The 7,515-nt window shown below is 39.8% G+C and overlaps 1 pseudogene; it reads right to left on the minus strand.

Annotated features, from left to right (window-relative positions):
* Window positions 1-2,553: 2,553 nt before the first annotated feature.
* On the minus strand, window positions 2,554-6,705 carry LOC106565941 (toxin MIT1-like; annotated as a pseudogene).
* Window positions 6,706-7,515: the final 810 nt, after the last annotated feature.

Genomic DNA, 7,515 nt, shown 5'->3' on the forward strand with positions numbered 1-7,515 from the left:
GGCAGATCATGTTTTCATTGTGATCAGCTAACTTGTTACCATACTATTACCATGTTATTACCACTTTATTCTGCACTGTAATGTAAAATGCTACCATCATTCATGTGCCCGAGTATTTAGCCAGCCTTAGGAAGTTTGTGCTTCTGAAAAAGCAGTGCAGCAAGAGTCCAGTTTGCCTCTGCTCACACACTCCATTCTTCTCATAAGACTTTAACTAGCCAGCATGCACCTTTCAGTATGTAAAAAATCCAACAGTGTATAATAGAGTCATTATTCTGATCACTGCTTGTCTCAGTTACAGCCATGTAAATGAACATTTGTCAGCTAATTGGAGTCCTTAATTTTGTAGCCCGGGTTTACTTCCCTAGGGGGAAGTGGGATAGAGTGGGAACTGCTGAGCTGATGTTTCTGGGTAGAGCATCCCAGTGTACCTACAGTATACCTACTGTGCACCCTCCCTCCCTCCCTTCCCTGGCCTGGCCCAGCATCACTGAACCATTACCATCACAACATGCCTGCTCCGCTCTACTCCCAGCATGACTGTTGCTTCTGAGCGACTGAAACGTTCTCACCTGTGAATTCTCTCATGCAGTATCATTTCAGATCAGGCATTTTTTTATACAACAGCTCTGCCCCAGGAGACCTCTCTCTGCTGCTTTGCTTATAAGTGCCTCTTGAACATTTCTGCATGTACACAGCCATATTGTTGACCCCACATTTGCCTCTGTTAGTTTCTCAGAGGCAGTTTTGCACACCTGAAATATGTTCAAAATGCAATAACATTTCATCCCTAGAGTTATTGCAAAGAGTTTATGGTGCCATTGTCTGAATATACCTTCATTGAAATGGCAAGGCTCTCCACGTTGTGGCTTATTCAAGCCAATGTCATAATTGTATACTGTTCTATTAGCATGGGAGGGACTGTTTGGCTCGCAAAACTTGATTATCGGCTTTGTAATAGGCTGTGCTTGCATTACACAAACTGCACCACAGCTTAATTTATGGTATAGCTCATCTCTCAGCTTAACATCATTGTACAGGCAACTTGGTTATATTTTTTGTTTTTCCATCAAGAGAACAATTTCTGTACATTGTCATGGTACACTACTTGGCCCTAATAAACTTATTATCAACTTATTGAGATACAAATTTTACGCTCTGTCAGATACTGTCAGCTTTGACCAATGAATTTATATTAATTGCAGAAGATACCCACCCCATCTGTGAGTACGCTCTATATTTGGGACATTGCTCCATTAAGAAGCCAAGCTTTATGAATATTGAGAAACTAGTCTGAAATGTAACTAGATCTGAATAACACAGTTTCCCATGAATAAAGAATGAGATTAATATGAGTCAACGAACATCGGACAAATCTAATTATAGCTTTGAGCTTTAAATAAATGCCCTGTAAAATGTAGCCAGAAAATTACACAATTTCAGAGCTGTCGGATTTCTGGAGACCTGCTTCCTCTTAACAGAGAAAGCTCTCTTTGTTAAAGTGAGTGGCAAATAGCACTTTCTGTTTTAACCTCTAAATGCCCAAACTCTTCAAATTATTGGGAAGCTAGGATGCTGCTTTGTTGGGGTGGCAGGTAGCCTAGTGGTTAGAGCATTGGGGCAGTAACTGGAAGGTTGCTGGATTGAATCCCCGAACTGACAAGGTAAAAATCTGTTCTGCCCCTGAATTTTACCTTCATTTAACTAGGCAAGTCAGTTAACAACAAACTCTTACTTACAATGACAGCCTAGGAACAGTGGGTTAACTACCTTGTTCAGGAGTAGAACAGATTTTTACTTTGTCAGCTCAGGGATTTGATCCAGCAACCTTTTGGTTACTGGCTCAATGCTCTAACCACTAGGCTACCTGCCACCCCAAGGTGGCTAACCCAGTGTTCCCCGGTAGGCCGTCATTGTAAATAAGAATTTGTTCTTAACTGACTTGCCTAGTTAAATAAAGGTTAAAAAAATATATATATTAATAATTAACTACAATAGTAGTGAAGTATGGGTCTGTCTCTCTCCCTCCATCATGTGCATGTCACTCATATGGCAAGGGGCTGAAGCTAATTGGTTGAACTCAAATTGCTAGGGGGCTGTCCACAAATGGAGGAAAATGGCATAGGTCAGTTTCCAGATTTTTTTTTTTACTTTGGCGACTACTAAATACTTTTAAACCTCCCACTTTGGGCTGGATGTTACAATGTGTAGATCATACATGCATAATCTATGAGTTGAAATACACAATTAGCCATGAAATAGCACAGCTTCCAGAAATCCAATTGCTTCAAACGAGGGATTTCATGGCTAATTGAGTAATTCTACTCATAGATTATGCATGTATGATCTACACATTGACACATCCAGCCCAAAGTGGGAGGTTTAAAATGTACTTAGTGGTCGCTAAAGTTCCAGAGCATGTTTTTAAGGAGGACAAACAAATTGTCTTTTGCAAATCTAAGTCAACCTGAAATGTATCTTTAATAAATGTCCTGAAAACATTTTCCAAACTGCTAATGTAGGCATAGTAAATCACTAGCTGCATTTTTGGTGGTTGTCCTCAGAGGTAGTATTCTTGGTACATGTACGGGGAAAGACATTTTGATTTGCCCTCGGATGTGGTGATGCATGCCAGATTTGGAAGACATGGGCATGTGTGGTGTAGTCTTTTGCCAAAGAAGGGAACCTGGAAACAGAGACAGAAATACATACATTAGGTATAAACAAATAGAATATTCTATAATTGTGGTACAACAAAGATGTTATAGCATCTTTTGTAAGGAAATCTGGACTCTTTCGTTACAACTTTCAGTAGAGACAGATTGACTAGTGAGATGTACAGAACTTGGCCCACCTTGTGACTCAAGCAGTGGCACTCGTCTCCCTCCTGTCCCATAGGGGCACACATCCTCAGGCTTCGGATCCATAAGCTGACCGCACATCACATCCCCCCTCCACACTGAGAGTCCTTCTCACAGGCCTGAAGAGATCACACAAAATATAGAGTTGAAAGAAAAACAAACTTTAAAGAAAACTGAGAGGCATTAAGTGAGAACATTGCTAGAAGCCAAAGCATTTCTACAGCAATTGATTTGTGTTGGTAATGATTGGGCTACTATACAGTGGGCTCAAATTACTGGCACCCCTGACTGGCAATGCACAAACAATACTTAAAATATAAACATAATTATAGAGAAACAAAATGTCCTCCAAATCAAGGTTTCACAATTAATGGCACCCTTAAAGATTATTGTAAATAACATCTACCAAAAACTTAAGTGGAATTTAATTATCTAACTCTTAAGGAACTATATTGAGCCATTACATCACTTCCTGTTTCACTAGGGTATAAAAATTACATAACACACATGCAATATACCGCTGTCATCCAACACCATGAAGAAAACAAAATAACTGGCAGTTCAAAAGAGACAGATGGTCGTTGACCTTCATAAATCTGGTAATGGCTACAAGAAGATCCACAAACAATTGAATATACCACTGAGCACTGTCAGGGAAATTATTAAAAAATTCAAAAGATATGGAACAGTTGAAAACCTCACGGATAGAGGACACAAATGCATTTTGCCCCCCGGGATAGGGAGGAAGATGGTAAGAGAAGCAACAAAATCCCCAAGAATCACTGTGAAAGAATTGCAGGCCTTTGTGGCGTCTTGGGGTCACCAGGTTTCAAAAAGCACCATCAGACGCCACCACAGCCACAGGCTCTTTGGAAGGGTTTCCAGAAGAAAGCCCTTTCTGACTCCAAGACACAGACGCAAGCGCTTGGAGTTTGCCAAATGTCAATTAAATTATGACTGGAAGGTGACTGGTCAGATGAGAACAAAATTGAACGTTTTGGTCAGATACAGCATCGGCATGTTTGACGTCAAAACAGAGATGCATACAAGGAGAGGAACCTCATACCCACGGTGAAATATGGAGGGGGGTCAGTGATGTTTTAATTCCAGAGGTCCAGGGGCACTGGTTAAGATTGATGGCATAATGAATTCCACCAAGTATCAGGCAATTTTGGCTGACAATCTGGTTGCCTCTGCCAGAAGGCTGAGACTTGGCCGTAGGTGGACTTTCCAACAAGACAATGACCCGAAACATACCTCAAGATCCACACAGAAATGGTTCTGTGACAAGAAAATCAATGTTCTGCCATGGCCATCTCAGTCGCCGGACCTCAATCCAATCGAAAACCTGTGGGTTGAGTGGAAGAGTGCAGTTGATAAGCACAAACCCAAGAATGTGAAGGATCTTGAAAGGATCTGCATAGAGGAATGGTCCAAAATCCTTCCAAATGTGTTCCTTAACCTTGTCAAACATTACTGGAAAAGACTCCCTGCTGTTATCCTTGCCAGAGGTGGTTGCACTAAGTACTAAATGAGGAGTGCCAATACTTATGAAACCTTGATATTGGTTACATTTATTTTGTATTAAATAATTGTTTGATTTTGGTTGGTTCCATTGAAACATTAATAAAGTACAGTATTTCTCACATGTTGGTATTTTGAGTTTCTCTATAATTATATTGTTTATATTTGTTTAAGCATCGTTTGTGTATTGCCAGTCAGGGGTGCCAGTAATTTTAGAGCCCACTGTATAATACATGAAGGCTATCATGAGTATTCTAAAAACGATCCAGAAATTGCTCAGAAGGATATGAACAACTTGAGTGACTGCTCTCGCTTCAAATGAAATGAAGGAGAGAGATGAGGGAGGAGTGAGCTGATTTATTGTGACAGTCTGAGGAAAATGTGTTTACGTTTCATGGCTGCATGCACCTATCTCAGTTCATATTAGCATCCCTATGCGTGCACTGTTCTGGCATTTTTCCCCCCTCATCTATTATATTCCATACATAAATTGGATACCAAATAGCCATTGAAGTTGATAAAACAAAGTATGCCCAGGTATTTAAACCTAGAGATATTAGGAACCCCTAGGAAATTCTGCTAAAACTATATATATATATATATATACATACACAGTACCAGTCAAAAGTTGACACACCTACTCATTCAAGGGTTTTTCTTTTTACTATTTTCTATATTGTAGAGTGTGCAAAGTTGTCATCAAGGCAAACGGTGGCTAGTTTGAAGAATCAAAAATATATTTTGATTTGTTTAACAGGTTTTTGGTTACTACATGATTCCATATGTGTTATTTCATTGTTTTGATGTCTTCACTATTATTCTACAATGTATAAAATGGTAAAAATAAAGAAAAACCCTGGAATGAGTAGGTGTCCAAACTTTTGACTGGTACTGTATATATATTAAACAATGCAACTACACAAATAGCAAACACGTTGCATGGTACCTGAAGTACCATAGGTACTATGTAACAATGTGTACGTACGTACGTACTTGCATCGTACTGCCTCTGTCACGCTCGTCATAAGAATGAGGAGACCAAGGCTCAGCATTCCACATGTTTAATAAAGGAAACTCACCAAAACAGCACAGCACAGCACAGCACAACACAACACAACACAACACAACACAACACAACACAACACAACACAACAATGGCAAGTCATGTCATGGCATGGCATGCATAACCTACACATAAACAAGATCCCACAACTCAAGGAGTGAAAAAGGGCTGCCTAAGTATGGTTCCCAATCAGAGACAACGATGGACAGCTGCCTCTGATTGGAAACCACACTCAGCCAAAACAAAGAAATAGAAAAACTAGATTGCCCACCCCACATCACACCCTGACCTAACCAAACTAGAGGAAAATAAACGTCTCTAAGGTCAGGGTGTGACAGCCTCTGCAAAAGCTTATTTTAAGTTATATAAAGTTGGAGCAATATTATATTAAAACCTGTTTCCTTGTTAAAGCCATCACATTCAACTTTTCCAAGGAACATGAATTGACAAAATGATTCCATTATACATAGGTTGGTTATACTATGTTGGAGAAATAAAACCTTATTTAACATATTATTTGACACTGGTTTCACCAGAAGGAACTATTATGGTTACACAGTTAATGTAAAATATTAACTTAAAAAACATGATAACAACATTTGTTTTACAGCAATAACGAAAGGATTGTGCTCTTCAATATGAGTTCCTAAGGCAATCTCACAGTTGGCTAGCCTCACATTGATAGAGAAAAATATGCAGACTTGCTGCAACATAATGCAAATATTCTTCTCTGTGTATAGCCAGCCTAGAGTTGATAATGATATATGTAAATCAAACATGATGTCATAAAGGCAGGCTGTAACTGTATTGTGTCCTCATGAGAGGCTTCTCATTACATTGAGATAATCTACTAAGAATCTATTAGATTTTGTGCACCCCCCATTTAGATTTTGATAAATTATGATAATTATTTCATATTCATCCAAATCAAGCTTCCCATAACAAAATATAACATTTTCTATATTATCATTCACTCATAACTACACTCTTAGAAAAAAGGGTTCCAAAAGGGCTCTTCGGCTGTCCCTTTATACAGAGGGTTCTCCCAAAAGGTTCCTACCTGAAACCAAAAAGGGTTCAAAGGGTTCTCCTATTGGGACAGCCAAAGAACCCTTTAAGGTCCAGATAGTACCTTTTTATTCTAAGAGTGTAGTTGGCTCCCAAGACCTGTTGGCTTCCACTTACCCCTGTGATGACTGCTGAGGAGCCATCTGACACGAGTAGTAGACAGAATAGTAGGTAGCAGCTGGACCGCATGGTGAAGAAGAATAGTTCTCCAGCTCCTGTGTTCTACAGGGTGAAAGAGATGCTGTGTCTGCTGTGTGTACCTGAGTGTGTATGTGTGCGTTAGATTGACTTGGAAAGAGAGGTGGCCTCCAAACTCTTGTGTCGAGGGCAGAGAGAGGTTTATAAACCCAGCCTGCCATTCACAGTCTCAATGAGTCACTCAGCACCAGTATTGCCTCAGGAGAAAAAAAGAGAAGCCCCAAGGCAAGGCTCAACACGACAATATCCCTCTGGCATTCTCTATGGTGACGCCAATTCTTCCCATTCTTCTCCACCGTTACCATACTCATCCTTTGAGTGGTCTCAAACCTGTTGTTGTTTTGTCATCTTTAAGCAGACGATGAAGCATTATATCTTATTTTTTTCCAAAATATCAATTTCCACACTTCAAGTAATATGCAGCCAGGTATTAAAATGATATGGTGGGGAAAGAAAAACCACACACTCCGTTGCTCTGGTGCAATAAGTTTAAACAAATGTATATCGTCACTAAAATAATGCCACTCCAATGAAAATGTCAAAGCCAACTGAATGAGTACAGGAGAGTACAGGGTTTAATGCTTTTTTATGCACCAAGGCCATACTGTATGTGTGGGTAAACTGCCAATATTCAATCTGCTATTGGAACGGTTGTCATGACTACAACTCAAGGTCTCCTCTCCAACATGAAAGGTGGTGGCACTTGTGATTTTATTAAATATTTTTACCCAGGGTGTCACGTCCTGACCAGGTAAAAGGGTCATTTACCATAGTAGAATGGTCAGGGCGTGGCAGGGGGGT

The sequence above is a fragment of the Salmo salar genome, chromosome ssa12, assembly GCF_905237065.1.
Source record: "Salmo salar chromosome ssa12, Ssal_v3.1, whole genome shotgun sequence".
Classification (NCBI taxonomy): domain Eukaryota; kingdom Metazoa; phylum Chordata; class Actinopteri; order Salmoniformes; family Salmonidae; genus Salmo; species Salmo salar.